At 43.5% G+C, this 20,339-nt stretch overlaps 1 protein-coding gene across 2 annotated transcripts in view; it reads right to left on the reverse strand.

Moving 5' to 3' along the window:
• The window catches only part of NUDT14 (nudix hydrolase 14), a 99,955-nt gene that overhangs the window by 40,944 nt on the left and 38,672 nt on the right, over positions 1–20,339 (reverse strand). The gene's annotated exons all lie outside the window — the stretch shown is intronic.

The following is a 20,339-nucleotide window of genomic DNA, read 5'->3' on the forward strand; positions in this document are numbered from 1 at the left end:
TAGTTTCATCCGGATTGATAGATGGCAAAAGCATGCACATAACAGCTAAAAATATTTGCAACAGAATAAAATCTATTAAAACTGATAATCTACTGTGCTACCTACCATTCACTTGTTTACTTCCAAGATAATCTTGGACCAAATTCAATAGACTTGTGCTTCCAACATCACAGCTGAATTTGACCCCCTAAACTGTAATAATTTCCCCCACAGATTTAATAGATATGTTGACACTTGTTTTAGACATATAAATTTCACATTGTATAGTCTATGGTATATCTATTAAGACACTTCAGATGAACTCAACACAAGAATAAGCCCTTTTCCATCACCTTAAATACAAATTCTCAGATGGTGTAAATCAGCAAAGCTCCATTGAAGTCGAATAGAACTATTCCAATTTGCATCAGCTGAAATGTGGCCTACAGATTTATTCCCTTAAATCACATTTTGGGTTTACATGATAAATTGGGAGCCACCTGAAGGAATCACCTCTTTTGGTAACCACCTTTCTTTAATTGGACATGCAAGAGGTAGACCTGTTGAGGACTTGGATATCTAAAAGATACTGTGATGGGGTGTGGCCCCCTGCTGGAGAACCTGTGGTCCTACTACATCCCACCCCAGGAAGGAGCAAAGAAGGTGGGTCCTCCAGGCCTTCCTATAGAGGCCTTGTGGAAGCAGCCAATCAGAGCCCAGCAGGCTCAGCTAAAAGGAGCTGGAGGGGCTGAGAAGGTCAGTTCCTGGCTGGGGTCAGTGGGGTAAGAAAGAGTGTTCCTTTTCTCTGGCCGCAGGAGATTGACTGGCTGCGCGCCCCCGCCCTCCCAATTCCATCGCCAACTCATCTGCGACTAGGGACAGCGATGGTTGAGGCCTGGAGAAGGGTACTCCTGCACATACTGCTTGCAGATCAAACTACCACCGGAGGGACTCGAGGACTGGAGGAGTGAGTGAGACCAATTTGTCTAGGTGGTCTTGGTTCGGCCTGTATACCAAGGTTAGCCAAGCCTGAAGGGGATGGAGCGGCAGCCTGGCATGCTGTACCACATACGTGCAAGCAGCCATATGGCTGAGCAGTTTCAGGCAATTTCGTGCCATATTACGGGGGAATCTTCTGAGATCCTCTATGATGGCGCCCATGGCGAGGAAGCGAGATTTCGGGAGGAATGCCCTGGACTGACCTGAGTCTAGGAGAGCTCTGATGAACTCTATCCTCTGAGTGGGAGTTATGGTTGACTTTGCCACCTTCAGAATGAGGACAAGCCTGTGGAATGTCATCCGCAGCTGGCTCACATGGACCTCCACTTGGGCCTGATTAGCCAGTCATCTAGGTATGGAAATACTTGCACTTATCACTTCCGCAGGAAGGCTGCCATGACTGCCACACACTTGGTGAACATCCAAGGGGGCCACTGAGAGGCCAAAGGGGAGAACTGTGACCTGACAGTGGGTGTTTTTGACCATGAAACAGAGGAACTATCTGTGGGACGGAATTCTGGACACATGAAAGTCTTCATCCTTCAAGTCGAGGGGCGTACCAGTCTCTGGATCCAGGGAGGGAATAATGGAAGCCAGGAAGCCCATGAGGAACTTAAACTTCTTCATGAATCTGTTTAGGTTTCGCAAGTCTAAAATAGGCCTGAGCCCACACTTGGCCTTTGGGATTAGGAAATACCGTGAGTAGAACTCCCTGCCCCTGAATTCCAGAGGGACCTCTTCTACTGCGCTGAGTTGTAGAAGTATTTGCACCTCCTGCACTAGAAGTTGCTCTTCAGAAGGATCCCTGAAGAGGGAAGAGGAGGGAACAGAATTGGAGAGAATATCCCAACTCTACTGTGCTCAAGACCCATTGGTCTGAGGTGATTCGGGATCTGAACTGGTGCGTCACCCACAGGCACACCTTTAAAAGTTCGGTTTAGAGGCTGAGGGCTGCTTTGCTGCACCTTGGCCCTGGGTTAGTGGAGTACTGAGAGGGCCTCCATCTATTACTCCTGCTATAGTCCTGTCTACGAGGAGCTGAGTAGAAGCGTTGCAGCTTAAATGGCTTTCTTTGGTGGGGTGACATATGAAGCCCCAAGGACTTCAAGGTTGCCCCGAGTCTTTCAGGCTGTGGAGCTTAGTGTCCGTTTGCTCCAAGAAGAGTCCTAAACAGTCAAAAGGCAAGTCCTGAATAGTCTATTGGACTTTGTGTGGGAGTCCTGACACTCGAAGCCATGAGCTCCATCTCCTGGCTATCGCAGTTACTATCATATGGCTTGCTAAGTCCATCAAGTCAATGGAGGTCTGCAAGGAGGTCCTCATGACGACCTTGCCCTCCTCCAGGACAGCCACAAACTCCAAATGGGAGTCCACCGGAAGCAGTTCCTGAAATTTGGACAGCATGTTCCAGGAATTATAGCTAAAGCAGCTAAGGACTGCCTGCTGGTTGGCAATGTGAAGCTGGAGACCCCCGGTAGAATACACCTTCCTACTGAAGAAATCCAGCTTCTTCACCTCCTTGGATTTAGGAGTCAGCCCCAGTTGTCCCTGCCTTTCCTGCTGGTTGGCAGCCTCTACCACCAGAGTACCGGGTTGAGGATGAGTAAACAGATACTCATACTCTTTGGAGGGCACAAAATATTTCCTCTCCACCCCTTTTGCTATGGGAGGGGGGGAAGAGAGGAGGGTTTTTGCTACAACACCTTAGTGGTTTAATGTATAGTCTTAATGAGGGGCAAAGCCACCCTCAAAGTACCTTCAGGGACCGAATGTCAACCATAGGGTCAGTCGGTCTCTGACACCTCGTCTACCTAAGCCACCCTCCTGAGCAAGTCTTGGTATGCCCTGTTGTCCATGGCAGGCAGTGTGGTGGAAATGCCCATCACCACTTCATCCGGGGAGGATGAGGAAGATGCCCGTGGGGGCACTGGGTCTTCCTGACCCTCTGGTTTGCAGGGATCCCCTTGTGCCGAAATGCTGTGCCAGGAGTGCTGCTGATTTCCGGGCCTGCACCCTTCTTGGTACTGGCCCCGTTGCCAGGTTCCGCAGTGGTGTCAGCCTGCATGCCCATCTCCTGCCCTTGCGGAGGTTCCCAGGTTGTCAATGAAGGAGGGACCCGTGGCTCCAAAGCCACCAACAAGGATTTAGACCCCGGCCCTTGGGCTTGTTGGAAGGCCCACAGGGTCCAAAAGGGCAACTGAGCCGGTGCTTGACACTGTGGAGACCAGGACATCATGGGTAGCTGCTGCCCTTCCTCTTGTCTCGAGCAGTGCTGAGAGCAGTGATGGCTTCACCTAGAGGCATGCAACTCCACCTCCAAGTCCAACGAGGACTCTGACAGTGCAGAGCGGTGCCGTGGTGAGGGCGAGTGGTGCCTCATCATCATCGGCTTGCCCCAGAGGGCACAGTGCCTCTTTGCTGCACCAGTGCCATTGTCAGTGTGGGGGACTGCGCTGTCATCGCTATGAGGTCCCATGCCGCCTCAGAGGTATCCTCCCAACACTACCACACGTGGGAGTCCACTACAATCGGACTCTATAGATGTCCCTCTGAAGCCAGAGTCAACGGTGCTGGCTGAGTCAGAGCCAGAGCAGGGTGTCCTGGCACAGGACACACCCCACTGGTGCCTCCTTGGTCCACTACTTTAATGGGAGAGCAGTATACCTTAAATGGAACCGTCATGCCTTCATTTATGCCCCACACTATTTTTGCTCACCCCAGGAATCTCTTTGAGGAAGGTGGATATTCAGATTATGGAGAGGGAGAACAGAGCCTGAATTAAAGTTTATGAAGCATTAATTTAAATGTAGGCAATTAATCCCTGTGGGATTGTTGAGATTATGCTTTGAGGGTGCAGCAGTCCTCTTGGCCTCCTGTGCTTTGCAAATTACAGAACCTGACTGCCATGAAACACTTATAGAAGGGTTTCCACAGAGCTGAGGAAAATTATACTATGGAGCTGGTATCATGCTCTCCTGTGCCCCCAACACAGATGCACCAAATCTGAATCCCCTCTGATCACATATGCCCCCATTTACAATAATGGGATCTGGCCTATGAGCTGTACATAACTCCTTTATTTCGGAGTCTCTTATTTTCTGTTTAAAGTTATCAGGATAGGAAGTCCATGTTTTCTGTGAAAATGACTAGCATTTGCCCACATACAGTTCATTATCTAGATGGTAAATACATTGAAAGGTTTCATTATTATTACTGACTTTTTAATGTACAGTGTCACACCCATAAAAGGGTTAAACTAATTTGCATTGGGTCCTTCAAGGTGCTGTTCATCATCATGCATTGATTGGATAATGCTGTAAGTGTATCTTGTGGTTATATCTGAATAATAATCCATTTTATATATCCAACCTGCACCTGTCCAAATAAATAAATCAATAAACAAATGAAACATTCCAACATTCCACTGTTTACAGTGGCAAAAACTCAAATGAGCACCATTCACTCCTATTGTCCAAGTCTAATGTAATTTGAAGTCAACTGTATAGAGCTGAGTTTCTATTGTGCCAAATGCCTGGCTCTCTGCTAACAGACTAGCATAAAGGCTGCTAATTATTAATAGCATGTAAACAGTTACCAATGGTTCCTATACTGCTCTATGTACTTTACAGTACATTAAAATCTAACCAGCTTTGTCCAGCAGTAAGTAGTATCATTTTATTGAGTTCTTTCCTCTGTTTAACACAAGATATATATTCACAACATAAAATGGTGCATAGTTTTATACATATAGAAGTCATCCTAAACAAGCTATGTGCTACACAGACTGTAGTTTAAGTTGCACTGATGAAATAGGTCACTTTATTCTTGCTTCTCTTTGTGTGTGCAAATAACCCATTCCTGCCTTTGATGGTGTTCTGCTACCACGGCTGCTGTGGAGTTTGGGAGAACTGAAGCACTGATAACTATGTTCATTGTCATTCCAACAGAATAATCTTTCCATGAAATTAAAAATATATCACACTTCATTTTATTAAAACATATACACACATTTATAAAATAGTGCCATTTACAAAGCTTATCAAAGACTGATCAAAATATCTCTCAATGGTATATATTAGTTATTACAGATTTGTGCAAGGTTTAAACTCAGATGCTATGAAAAAGAGGAGTACCTTAAATCTGAAATATATTTAAACAATTATTGTTAGAACAGGAACATAAGAACGGCCATACTGGCTCAGACCAATGGTCCATCTAGCCCAGTACCCTGTCTTCCAGCAGTGGCTGGTAAACATGTCTTACACCGAAAAAGATATACTGTATGTTATGTTAGCCTTTACCTGTTTCCAAGTGGCAGCTCTGGCAGTCAAACAACATCCTAGGATAATATATATTATGTGAATTGATAAATCTCTAAGCACAAAGTAACCATATCCCCTTTCTGTATTTAGTGATCAGGCTCTATTGTGGTGCAATACTGCACTCGTGCACATGGTATGTTTAAGTCAAGAGTTGTATTTCAGGAAAGCTAGTATGCGAGACAATTTCAGTCTCATATTACTTGAAAGAGAGATTATTTACATAGGGAGAAACTAAATAGTCTGTTTTTTCCTGGAAAGGCAAGTCTGAATGAGAACTTTAGCAGTGTGAAAACAATTATTTAATAAAAACCCATTATAAATAAAATCGTCACAAGTTCAAAAACCAGAGCACAAATTTGGGTCAGTCTTTTACTTTTTTAAATCCCTTTCATAGGGGGGAAAAAATCAAAATATTAGTCCTTTTATAGTTTACAAAAAGAAATAACTGAAATTAAGAGGTTATTTAAATCCTTTTAAGTATGTAATGAAACTTATGGCCTCAGACTTCATGTCACAAAAGATATAGGCTGGGATTTTGAGAGGGATTTCAGCATTTTGACTGCCAATCTCCATTAGTCTCCTTTGGAAATCACAAACAAAATAAATGATGCCTCCCTAACTAAAGGTATAGTTTGTTTTCTTAAAAAATAATATAAAATAAAAGTTACCCAGAGGAAGAAATAAAATTTTCCTCATTTCCAGGAGGATGAAGGGACAGGTTCGTGGGTGCTCCAGGACTGGAGCACCCACGGGGAAAAATTGGTGGGTGCTCTGCATGCACCAGCAGCCAAGCTCCCTTCCCCACACCCCCGCCTCACCTCACCTCCACCTCCTCCCCTAAGCACACCGTGTCCCTGCTTCTCCCCCTAGCTCCTAGTGCTTGCTGCCGTGAAACAGCTGTTTCGCGGTGTAACAAACTCCGGGAGGGAGGGGGAAGGAGTGGGAATGTGGCTCGCTCAGGGTAGAAGGCGGGGAAGAGGCGGGGCCGGGGCGGGGATTTGGGGAAGCAGTCCAATGGGGCAGGGAGGAGGCAGAATTGGGGCAAGGGGGTGCAATGGGGGCACAGCAGGGGCAGAGTCGGGGGGGCCGAGGCAGAGGCGGGTCGAGCATCCACCGGCACCAACAGAAGTTGGTGTCTATGGACAGGTGTGAACAGAGGAGAAGAGTAATGGTAAAAATCCATTCCAAGACTAAGGCAGAAACCACACTTGCTTTTGGCAAGCTTCCACTTAACCATACAATCTTGGTTTCTCAGCTTATGCATTTGGAAAGGAGAATTTGAGGAACTAAGGCCCCGAGACAAAGTCCGGTGAAGTCTATGGAAACCTTTCCACTGAATTCAAGCAGGCTTTGAATCAGGCCCTTCCCTGTTCCCTATTTTCACCTGAACCTTCATCCATTTCCTTTCTCCCAACTCTCATGCTAGTCTCATGCAGGCTCTAGAAACATATATAAACCGAAAAGAAATATTCATAGCACTGGGAATTTAACCACATATATACAATTATCCTTGCTTAAATTCCCAGGCAACCCAGCACAGTACACGAGAAAGAATGGTTACCAACCCTTCTGAGATGTGTTGCTTATGTCCATTCCACGTTAGGAGTACGTGTGCTGCGTGCACTGTCGCCAGAGATTTTTCTGTCAGTGGTATCATGGGGACGACTCTAGCATTCTCTGGTGCCATGCGCTCATACCTGGCATCATCTCTAGCCTGCTAGTGAGATGAAAGAGTATGCACCAATGATCAAGTCACTGCCCTACAAATATCCTGGATAGGGACCTGGGCCAGAAATGCCACTGAGGAATCTTGAGCTCTCCTCAAGTGGGTAGTCAAGACAGAAGGAGGTGTGGCACCTGCCTGCTCATAGCATGTGCAAATGCAGGAAGTGATCCAGGATGAAATTCTTTGGGCCGAAATTGACAGGCTTTTCATCCTATCTGCTACTATCACAAAGAGCTATGTGGAGCCTCCTGGCTGAGGTAATCGCTACCAGGAAGGTGACCTTCCTGTAGCCCAGAGCCCCAGCTCAAGGAGGCCTGGGGGTGCAAAAATAAATCACAGGCAGCAATCTCCAACTCCAGACCGCTAAAAGTGTTGCAGTGCAGCAGGGCACCCAGGCAGGCTGCTAGCACAGAAGCAGCTGCCTCCCAGACCCCACACCCCCTCCTACACCCCAATCCCCAGCCCCCTCCTGCACCAAACTCCCTCCCAAGAAAAAGACTTGTATACAGGGGCCGCACAAAATCTAATAGCCCCAGGCCCACAGGAGAGTTAATCCAGCCCTGATGACAAGGGGCACGACGCCAGCAGCTCAAAGGGAGAGCCTGTGAGTCTTAACAGGACCAGATTTAGATCCCATAATGGAACAGGTTCATGAATATGCAGGTAGAGTCTCTCCAAGCCCTTGGAAAAAAAACAAAAAAAACAACCTACAATCTACCAGAGGAGAAAGGTGGGAATGGCCATTAGGTGTAACTTAATCAATGAAATAGCTAGGCCCTTCTGTTTCAGATGAAGCAGATACTCTGGCATGGGACTGGATAGGTGACCTAGGAGGTGAGGGGCCTCATTGAGGCCACACAGAGAAACGCTTCCACTTGGCGAGGTAAGTGGCTCTAGTAGATGGTTTCCTACTATCTAGCAATACCTGGCGGACTTACTCTGAATGGGCCCGCTCCGCTGAGTTTAACCATAGAGCTTCCACATGCTGAGGTTAAGGGCCTTGCGGTTCAGATGGAACAATCAGCTGTGATCTTGTGAGATCAGATCTGCGAAGAGAGCGAGTGGCGTCAGGGTTGCCAGCAAGTCCCTGGTCTCAATGAATGCCTCTGGTGTAGACAGTACCGCAATCCTGTTGGTGCTGCTTTGACCCTCCAGTGCCGAAGAATGGTCCAGGACAGAATTCAATGGTCCTGCCTACGAGGCGGAGTTGATGGTGCCGCCCTGGGAGTGGGGGCAGACGAGTAGCCAGATTCAGGTTGGACTCCACTGTGCTCCCTGTGCTTGGCTCTCTTCAGAGTTGGGGAATATTCCCTCAAGGCCAGCTGCTTCTTATGTTTCTTCTTCGGCATTGGTGAAGGAGAATGATGCCGAGAGTTTCTCCCAGCAGCTCTCGACTGGGTGCCAGGTTGGACCAGCTTGACGCCAAGAGGTATGGAGCACCACCTCCATTAAGAGGGACTTCAACCTGGCCTCCCCGTCCTTGATACGGGTCTTGAAGTCTTGACAGATCAGGCAGCGGTTCCTGATACGACTCTCCCTCAGGCCCTTCAGAGAACTGAGTGCAGGTCACTCACAGACATGGACTTGCTGCAGGTGGCACAGGGCTTGAAACCCGGGGCATGCCCAGCACCAGGAGCAGACGAAACTCCAGTAGGGCGAGAAGTGCCAACTAACTATATACACGTAATCTACAACAGTCCAAACGGAGAAAATAAAGAACTGGGATAGGGAAATCAGCAAAAAGGACTAAACTAAGACCACTTAGTAAGAGTTTGTTGAAGCAAGAGGAGCTCTTCCAGTGACTGTCATGGTCGGTAAAAAGACACGGAGATGGTGTGGAGCTGGCCAGGCCCCTTATACCAGCGCAGGAGTGCATGGCACCAGAGGGCGCTCTAGCCAGCCCGATGCATACCACTGAGGGAAAAATCTCCAGCAACTGTGCATGCAGCGCACGCACACCTAACGTGGAATGGACATGAGCAAGCACTCCATGAAGAACTTTGCCTTTAATGATAAAAATGTGTCCAGGTAATAAAATTTTATAAGTACACAGATTTAGTTCTTCCTGCTCTCTCTACCACACCACCATGCTACAAAAGAAAAGTTCATACATAGAGCCAAATTCTGCTGCTATCCCTGGGCAATGCCACTGAAATTAATGGCATTGAAGATCAGTGTAATAGAAAGCAAAATGTGGCCTATTATATCAATAGCATCTACCCCAAAAGTTGTGCTGCACTGTATTTTTTTTTATTTTTTGTAGCCTGAAACATTTAGGAACACTTGGGATACAACCAGCATGGGTCATGTTAGAGCAGCATTTTCTTCTAGCACGTTAACAAGGACATTCTAAACCAAACTTGCAAAAAACTGCACCAGTTGCAGTTAACTACAAGCCTTAGACCCTCCTTATTGAACACAGCAGGTCACTTTTGTTGGGGAGCGAAGAAGGTGGGTGCTCATTGGAGGCTTGTGTGTTAGCCCTGTTGCTTGCCTGCTTTGCTACATACTGGGTAAAATACACTTTTAAAACGTTTTGTTCAAAATAATTCTCTAGATCTTTAATTTAAATTATTGTATGCAGATTTCTTTTCTATCCCTCCCTGATATCTCAGCTGATAAACACTGTTCATTTTACAATGTAACTTCTAGTGACACCTGCACTAGAACAGGGATAGGCAGCTACTGCTGTCCTTAACTTAACATTGTGCGCCCAGACTTGCAGTGAATATGAAAATATGTAAAATATGGAATGAGTAAACATATCACACAGTGGGTTGAGTCAAAGATGGAGGGGCCAGAAAACCAGTACAGGTTGGTCATATCCAAAAGGTATTTGGTGGCCTATGTGACATGAGTTTGGTGGTTTCCACTAGACAAGTACCCACATCACAAAATCATGTTCAAAACTGCCATTAGTTGGCAGTCCTAGTACAGGCTTCAAGGATTGACTGAGCCATGTAACCAAGAGATCAGTCTTGCAGTACAATTGCTGGGCCATATGGGGAAGCTTGCACTGATGCAGCTTATGCTATCCTGTAGTGTGTGTGTGTGTGTGTGTGTGTAAAGAAAGAGATTCAGTCTTTAAGGTTGTAAACCCAGCAACTTCCACATAAGCAAATATATAGTAAGAAAGTAAAATTGGAATTTAAAGTTTAAATGTCTTAGTCTTTTTGGAAGTTACAACTTTATGTATAAATTTATAGCAGTATGTACAAAACAGGAATAATTAAAGGCAGCATTTTAAATATGTTATATGCCATATAATTGCTAAATATTATTAGTGTCTATAATCTACTATATTATAAACCCTAAATATTTAGCGATGAGACACTAAATTCCTCTCTCATTTGCTTTGGTGGAAATCAAGTACACTACCACTGAAATCAAGAGTTATTTTAAATTTCCACTGGTTTGAAGAAGAGCAAAACTTGACATAATGTGTTTTGGACAAACAGTTATACAATTTTGTTTCAACCACATTTAGCCAAACTCTGGGTAATTACTTGGGGCTTCTATTTTATTGGATATACTTATGGTATTTAACAATCAGGAAAGCTATTGGATTGAAGGCACTTGTCTATTAAACCTGTGTTTAGTCACCGGAAGCTGCTACTTGCACAGATTAACAGAAAACGTCCACAGAATGTACCCTCCTACCAGTCTGCCCCAACATCAACAAGAAGGTTTCATACTCCATGCCTATTCAAACCTTGGCCTCTTTAAAGAGGCTGGACAATCAGGGTTACAGATAGCGCTGCTTATGATGGTGGGATTTTCTGTGTTGTGGACATACACCCAAAATAAACTGCTAAATTAATTTCACATAAACCACAGAGAAATCTTCCAATGGCAATTATTATCTATTGTTTGCATTACAGTAACATCTACAGACCCAAAGATCCAGGCACTAAACAAATATAGTGGGAACAATTCCCGCCCCAATGACTTTACAATCCAGTTAGAAGGCAGACCCAAGTGGGTATAAACAGAGGGAGTGGAGGCGGGAAGGCAAATATATTCTGGTACAGATTGCCTATATGGACAAATTGTGAGTAGTGAGCTTCTTATGACAGAACCAGTAGTGGCCTTTTGGTCTCTACCAATCTGGACTGGATTCAACCAAGTGATCTAGAGATGAAACATTCCATATTTCTGTAAGCCACTTAGTCTTTATGAAGTTATCATAAATTGTGTTCTCACTGATCCACTTATTCTCTTTGCAGGGTTATAAAAAACATACAGGAAGGTAATGTCCATAGTGCAAGGAAATTATGGTAATCTTTCCTACAATAAAAGTGAGACTCTAAATTAAATCAGATAAGAGAATGAATTGCCAAATAACAGTCTCAAGACAAAGTCAGTGGTGCCAAACCCTGTTTAATCCCCGGTAATCCACCTTCTAGAGTTTTAGAGCTTTGTTACATGTAAATGGTTAAATTTTGCCTTATTCTGTTCTCAATGTTCCATTAAGATTTGGAGTCTTACTTCTCAAATTGTACATATCTGAGCACTTTTTCTTGCAGTTTATTTCCAAATGCAAGCAGTTTGCTCCAGAGCAGTAGTTCTCAAACTAGGGCCGCTGCTTGTTCAGGGAAAGCCCCTGGCAGGCTGGGCCGGTTTGTTTACCTGCGCGTTCATGGGTTCGGCCAATCGTGGCTCTCACTGGCTGCAGTTCACTACCCCAGACCAATGGAAGCTGCAGGAAGGGCGGCCAGCACATCCCTCAGCCCGCACCGCTTCCTACAGTCCCCATTGGCCTAGAGCGGCGAACAGCAGCCAGTGGGAGTCGCGATCGGCCGAACCTGTGGACGCGGCAGGTAAACAAACCGGCCTGGCCCACAGGGGCTTTCCCTGAATAAGCGGCGGCCCTAGTTTGAGAACCACTGCTCTAGAGAGCTAATCTCTTTCCATAAAGTTATCTACACTAAAGTGTGGTGTTCAGAGTCTGGGCTTTTTGCATTTGGACACTCTAAACTTGCACCACATTGACCTCCTTGCGGTAGGAGCCAGTGGCAGAGCAGATGAGTGACTATGCTTGTGTGGCCAGTCTCAAAGAAAGCCAAAATCCACAGGAACAGGGCCAGTTAGTTCCTGCAGAACTTAATCACCAGGGAGCCTAGAAATCCATTTGCCACAGAAAAACGTGGGAATTGCATTTTATAGAGAATCTTTAGCTTTTACATTTTGTGAAAAAAATAAAACCATATACAATAGAATCCCGTTTATCCAAGCCTCCATTATTCAACTACACATGCTGTTGTGAAATCTGTATAAATCAACAAATTATATACTGAAAGAATGACACAGCAAGCCTGGACTTGTATGGGTGTAGCAGAATTCACACCTTGCACACTATTGTAGTAATCTTTTATACAAGGCATGTCTTGTAAGGTATGATTTGAAAACTCACAATTTGCTGGTCACTACAGTCCTGATAAAATGCATGACAACACTGCATGTGAACTTGTAAGATTTCCCTCTATCATGTTAACACATGTTCCAAACCCCACAGCCCTGCACAAACAGAGCTTGGCAAACAGGTCAGTTCTGAACAAAGGAATATATGCTCTGTTTAATTTGCATTTAAGCAGTACACAGAGTCATCATGCAGGAAGAGAAACAAAGAAAGCTCAAACAGGTGAGAAAAAGCCAACAGGGAACATCTTTCCACACAGACTGAAAATATAAAAAGGACGGACAAACATCCCAAGACACCTCTCTTTGCCCATTGCATTCACTGCACCTGCAGAGACAAAGGAAGCATTTGTTGGACTCTGGGGGTGGGATCTTGACCTACAGGGTTTGGTCAGTAAGACTGCTTGAAAGCATGTGGGGAGAAACTTTGATTGAATCTCATATAGTTTAAGTTTGGTATTAGTAAACATCTCATCTTTATTTTTCTTGAAGCCATCTCTGATTTCTATGCCTCATTACTTATACTCAATTAAAATCTCTTTCTTTGTAGTTAATAAAGTTGTAATTAATAAACTGTTGTGTCAGAGGGGAAATCAAATCAATATCTTAGATGTTTGTATACTAATGCAAGACACATGGGGAATAAACAGGAAGAACTAGAAGTACCAGTGAATAAACACAACTATGACAGTTGGCATCACAGAGAGTTGGTAGAATAATACACATGACTGGAATATGGGTATAGAAGGATACAGCTTGCTCAGGAAGGACAGGCAGGCAAAAAATGGAAGAGGCGTTGCCTTGTTTACAAAGTTGTATACACTCGCACTAAGGTTGAAATGGAAATAGGAGACAGATTTGTTGAAAGTCTCTGATAAGGACAAAAGGGGTAAAAAACAAGTGTGAGGTCATGGTAGGGTCTACTATAGACCACCTAACCAGGAAGAAGAGATGGATGAGGCTTTTTAAACAACTAACAATATCATATAAAGCACAGGTCTTGGTGGTAATGTGGGACTTCAACTACCCAGATATCTGTTGGGAAAATAATACAAGAGGGCACAGATTATCCAATAAATTCTTGGAATGCACTGGAGACATTTTTTTATTTCAGAAGGTGGAGAAAGCTACTAGGGGAGAGGCGGATGTGTATTTGATTTTGACAAACCGGAAGGAACTAGTTGAGAATTTGAAAGCGGAAGGCAACTTGGGTAAAAGTGATCATGAAATAATAGAGTACATGATTCTAAGGAATGGTAGGTGGAAAAACAGCACAATAAAGATAATGGATTTCAAGAAAACAGAGTTAGCAAACTCAAGGAGTTGGTAGGTAAGATCCCATGGGAAGCAAGTCTAAAGGGAAAAATAGTTAGAGAGAGTTGACAGTTTTTCAAAGAGACATGATCAAGGACACAAGAACAAACTATGTCACTGCATAGGAAAGACAAAGACAATGTATGGCAAGAGACCACCCTGGCTTAAACAGGAGATCTTCAGTGATCTTAACCTAAAAAGGAAAAAAAAAAAAAAGTCCTACAAAAAGTGAAACGAGGTCAAATTACAAAGGTTGAATATAAACAAACACCACAAGTATTTAGGGACAAAATTATAAAGGCCAAGTCACAAAATGAGATTAAAGTAGTTAGAGACATAAGGGTAACAAGAAAACATTCTACAAATATGGAGCAGGTCCTCAAAGAATCAATCCTGAAGCACTTGCATGAGAGGAAAGTGATCAGGAACAGCCAGCATGGATTCACCAAGGGAAGGTCATGCCTGACTAATCTAATCGCCTTTTATGATGAGATTACTGGTTCTGTGGATGAAGGGAAAGCAGTGGATGTATTGTTTCTTGACTTTAGCAAAGCTTTTGACACGGTCTCCCACAGTATTCTTGTCAGCAAGTTAAGGAAGTATGGGCTGGATGAATGGACTATAAGGTGGGTAGAAAGCTGGCTAGATTGTCGGGCTCAACGGGTAGTGATCAATGGCTCCATGTCTAGTTGGCAGCTGGTATCAAGTGGAGTACCCCAAGGGTCGGTCCTGGGGCCGGTTTTGTTCAATATCTTCATAAATGATCTGGAGGATGGTGTGGATTGCACACTCAGCAAATTTGCAGATGATACTAAACTGGGAGGAGTGGTAGATACGCTGGAGGGGAGGGATAGGATACAGAAGGACCTAGACAAATTGGAGGATTGGGCCAAAAGAAATCTGATGAGGTTCAATAAGGATAAGTGCAGGGTCCTGCACTTAGGACGGAAGAACCCAATGCACAGCTACAGACTAGGGACCGAATGGCTAGGCAGCAGTTCTGCGGAAAAGGACCTAGGGGTGACAGTGGATGAGAAGCTGGATATGAGTCAGCAGTGTGCCCTTGTTGCCAAGAAGGCCAATGGCATTTTGGGATGTATAAGTAGGGGCATAGCGAGCAGATCGAGGGACGTGATCGTTCTCCTCTATTCGACATTGGTGAGGCCTCATCTGGAGTACTGTGTCCAGTTTTGGGCCCCACACTTCAAGAAGGATGTGGATAAATTGGAGAGAGTCCAGCGAAGGGCAACAAAAATGATTAGGGGACTGGAACACATGAGTTATGAGGAGAGGCTGAGGGAGCTGGGATTGTTTAGCCTGCAGAAGAGAAGAATGAGGGGGGATTTGATAGCTGCTTTCAACTACCTGAAAGGGGGTTCCAAAGAGGATGGCTCTAAACTGTTCTCAATGGTAGCAGATGACAGAACGAGGAGTAATGGTCTCAAGTTGCAGTGGGAGAGGTTTAGATTGGATATTAGGAAAAACTTTTTCATTAAGAGGGTGGTGAAACACTGGAATGCGTTACCTAGGGAGGTGGTAGAATCTCCTTCCTTAGAGGTTTTTAAGGTCAAGCTTGACAAAGCTCTGGCTGGGATGATTTAACTGGGAATTGGTCCTGCTTCGAGCAGGGGGTTGGACTAGATGACCTTCTGGGGTCCCTTCCAACCCTGATATTCTATGATTCTAAATATACTAGAAGCAAGAGGAAGACCAAGGACAGGATAGGCTCATTACTTAATTGGGGAGAGAGGGGAAGAGAACAGAAAATGTGGAAATGGCAGAAGTGCTAAACGCCTCTTGTTTCCACTTTCACCAAAAAGGTTAGTAGCAATCAGATATCTAACACAGTGAACACTGGTGAAAACAAAGTGGGATCTGAGTCTAAAATAGGAAAAGAACAAGTTAAAAATTACTTAGACAAGCTAGGTTTCAGAGTAGCAGCCGTGTTAGTCTGTATCCACAAAAAGAAAAGGAGTACTTGTGGCACCTTAGAGACTAATGCTCAAATAAATTTGTTAGTCTCTAAGGTGCCACAAGTACTCCTCTTTTTTTTGTAGACAAGTTAGATGTCTTCAAGTAGGCAGGGCCTGATGAAATACATCCTAGAACACTCAAGGAACAGACTGAGAAGATATCTTAGTGATTATCTTTGAAAACTCATGGAAGACAAGAGAGATTCCAGAGGACTGGAAGAGAGCAAATATAGCGCCAATCTAGAAAAGCGATAATAAGGACAACCTGCGTAATTACAGACCAGTCATCTTAACTTCAGTACCCAGAAAGATAATGAAGCAAATAATCAAGCAAGCAACTAAAAGGTGATAAGTAACAGTCAACATGGATTTATCAAGAACAAACCCTGTCAAAACAACATAATAGTTTTCTTTGATAGAGTAACAAGCCTTGTGGATGAGAGGAAGTAATAGATGTGGTATATCCAGGGCACTGGTTTTCAACCTGTGGGGGTAGTGGACTGTGTCTAAGGGAAAAGGAGTACTTGTGGCACCTTAGAGACTAACCAATTTATTTGAGCATGAGCTTTCGTGAGCTACAGCTCACTTCATCGGATGCATGCCGTGGAAACTGTAGCAGACTTTATATATACACAGAGAATATGAAAAAATACCTCCTCCCACCCCACTGTCCTGCTGGTAATAGCTTATCTAAAGTGATCATCAGGTGGGCCATTTCCAGCACAAATCCAGGTTTTCTCACCCTCCACCCCCCCCCCTCCACAAATTCACTCTCCTGCTGGTGATAGCCCATCCAAAGTGACAACTCTTTACACAATGTGCATGATAATAAAGTTCGGCCATTTCCTGCACAAATCCAGGTTCTCTCACCCCCTCACCCCCCTCCCAAAAACCACACACACAAACTCACTATCCTGCTGGTAATAGCTCATCCAAAGTGACCATTCTCCCTACAATGTGCATAATTAAGGTGGGCCATTTCCAGCACAAATCCAGGTTTTCTCACATCACCCCCATACACACACACAAACTCACTCTCCTGCTGGTAAAACCCCTTCAAAACTGACCACTCTCCAAGTTTAAATCCAAATTAAACCAGAACATCTGGGGGGGGGGGGTAGGAAAAAACAAGAGGAAATAGCCACTCCCAGTCTCTATTTAAGCCTAAATTAATAGTATCCAATTTGCAAATGAATTCCAATTCAGCAGTTTCTCGCTGGAGTCTGGATTTGAAGTTTTTTTGTTTTAAGATAGCGACCTTCATGTCTGTGATGGAGAACACTTCAATCTCTCTGGTCACTCAGACTGGTTTATGAATGTTATAATTCTTGACATCTGATTTGTGTCCATTTATTCTTTTACGTAGGGACTGTCCAGTTTGACCAATGTACATGGCAGAGGGGCATTGCTGGCACATGATGGCATAGATCACATTGGTGGATGTGCAGGTATATGAGCCTCTGATAGTGTGGCTGATGTTATTAGGCCCTGTGATGGTGTCCCCTGAATAGATATGTGGGCACAATTGGCAACGGGCTTTGTTGCAAGGATAAGTTCCTGGGTTAGTGGTTCTGTTGTGTGGTATGTGGTTGTTGGTGAGTATTTGCTTCAGGTTGCGGGGCTGTCTGTAGGCAAGGACTGGCCTGTCTCCCAAGATTTGTGAGAGTGTTGGGTCATCCTTTAGGATAGGTTGTAGATCCTTAATAATGCATTGGAGGGGTTTTAATTGGGGGCTGAAGGTGACGGCTAATGGCGTTCTGTTATTTTCTAAGGGATCCATGAAAGGTTGTTGTTACCATAGAACAAAGCGGTCTGCACCTCCATTTGAAAATTTTTAGGGGTCCACAAATGAAAAAAAGGTGAAAACCACTGGCCTACAGAAGTCGTGGAATCTCTATCATTGAAGGTTAAACAAACACCGGTCAGGAATGGTCTAGTTATTACATAGACCTGCCTTGAGTGCAAGGGATTGGACTAGATGACCTATTGAGGTGCCTTCCAGTCTTAAATGTCTATGATTATCTAATTCAGTGTGTTTAAATCATTGTCTCAAATAGTTATTCAGACAATCAACTACCATATTATTCCCTTAAGAATTAACTTAAAATATTTTGTACTATCCAGGACAGTGCGGGGCAGTTCAGGACATACATTTCTGTGGGGAAAATCTGGGACTGGGGGTGCATTGGGGTCATCCTGCAGTATAACTGAGACCGGTGAGCGCCAGAGTGTAACCTAAGTGTGGCAGGCTTGCAAACTGCAGTTACACACACACACAGGCTTGAATGCTGTCTATGAGTGGCCCAGGTGGGAGCTATTTCAGCAAGACATTCTAAGGCACCCAAGATTGCCAGGCAAGGGAGACAGAGCTGCTCATTAGTCTGGATTGAACCCTGGTATGTCACAATGGGTTTCTGTATAACAAAATTATACACCACTTTCTTTCCTATGTTAATAGATTAATCACAACAGTAAAATATTTTTAGGATTCAAACTTATTTTTTCCTTAAAATGTACACTTTGTACCATATGTTTATAGATTATAAAGAGCTGACAGTAATAGGTTCCAAGGAGTTCTGGTCTTTCATAAATACTGTTCAGCACAGGAATATGCACAGAGAGCTGGGATAATCCCAAATCTCTTTACTCTTTAGCTGAACAAATAATTCTGTGTTATGGAGTATTGATGTATAATCTAACTTTGTCTTTGCTTACTTTTAAGCATTTAATTTGTGATATGAAGTGTGATAGCCCTTCACTGCGTTTAAACATATTTTGTATAGTAGGAGTCTCTTCACTTCAAAACCTCAGGATGGATTCTCAGATAGCATAAATCAGTGTAGCTCCATAGAAGTCAATGAAGCTATGTCAATTCAGACCAAGTGAGGATCTCACTCCTCATCTTCTTTTGTTTCCTTTTGAAGATGTGCATCAGAACTAGGAAACTGTTACAGAATTATCAGTCCCATAATTAAACAAGAAAATCAATTAAGTTAGTAATGTTCTTATAGACCATGCTAAATCTGAAAGAACAATTCAATAACCAGATATATTGTTTACCCTCTTCCATAACCAATTTTACATATTTAAAACTTGCTACAGTATGTCTGATCTAAGTTTCTCCTTTTTATCCTTGGGAAAACCATACATGACATATTAATATGCTAGTTTTTTGACGGATCTTATATTAAACAAGTACAGTACTCTTGACCTATCTGAAAAGACTTCAGAGTGACAGGAAACCTCTGACCAGAAACAGCTTTAATCAGAGTTGCCAAGAGACCTGCACCATTCAGTGTCTCCACTCACTTACCTATTTGCATCACACTGCATATGCTGGGGTGAATTAAGCCTCATCTTCAAAAGCAGTTTGTAGAATTAAGTAGTGATATCAAGGAACTATTTCCTACTAACAAGTTTCTAAAAACAAACTTATTAGGAAGAATCAGGAATTTGTTTCTCAGAATTATGGCGCAACAAAGTATTTTTTGTTTTTAGTATGTACTACAACAGTCAGAGGAAAGGGGATTTCCAAAGTTTCTCTAATTCCGTTAATGAAGTATTGAGAACCATTACTTAAAAAAAAACAACAAAACAAAACATACTACTAACAACAGAAAAATGTGTTTTGAATGCAAATTCCATACAGAAAAGCAAGAATGCCAGAATGGTGGAACTGAGAAACCACTTGAAATGATCTCTTATAATTAAGAACATAAGAATGGCCATACTGTGTCAGACCAAAGGTCCATTTAGCCCAGCATTCTGTCTTCCAACAGTGGCCAATGCCAGGTGCCCCAGAGAGAATGAACAGAACAGGTAATCATCAAACGATACATCCTGTCACCCATTCCCAGCTTCTGGCAAACAGAAGCTAGGGACACCATCACTGCCCATATTGGCTAATAGCCATTGATGGACCTCCTCCATGAATTTATCTAGTTCTTTTTTGAACCCTGTTATAGTCTTGGCCTTCACAACATCCTCTGGCAAGGAGTTCCACAGGTTGTGTGTTGTATGAAAAAAATACTTCCTTTTGTTTGTTTTAAACCTGCTGCCTATTAATTTAATTTGGTGGCCCCTAGTTCTTGTGTTATGAGAAGGAGTAAATAACACTTCCTTTTCAGACCTCTATCATATCCCCCCTTAGTCATCTCTTTTCCAAGCTGAAAAGTCAGTCTTATTAATCTCTCTTCATGCAGCAGCCATTCCATACCCCTAATCATTTTTGTTGCCCTTTTCTGAACCTTTTCCAAGTCCAATATATCTTTTTTGAGATGGGACGACCACATCTGCAGGCAGTATTCAAGATGTGGGCTTACCATGGATTTATATAGAGGCAATATGATATTTTCTGTCTTATTATCTATTCCTTTCTTAAAGATTCCTAAAATTCTGTTAGCTTTTTTTGACTGCCGCTGCACATTAAGTGGATGTTTTCAGAGAACTATCCACAGTGACTCCAAGATCTCTTTGAGTGGTAACAGCTAATTTAGATCCCATCATTTTAGATGAATAGTTGGGATTATGTTTTCCAGTGTGCATTACTTTTCAGTTATCAACACTGAATTTCACCTGTCATTGTGTTGCCCAGTCACCCAATTTTGT

The sequence above is a fragment of the Lepidochelys kempii genome, chromosome 6, assembly GCF_965140265.1.
Source record: "Lepidochelys kempii isolate rLepKem1 chromosome 6, rLepKem1.hap2, whole genome shotgun sequence".
In the NCBI taxonomy this organism is placed as follows: Eukaryota; Metazoa; Chordata; order Testudines; family Cheloniidae; genus Lepidochelys; species Lepidochelys kempii.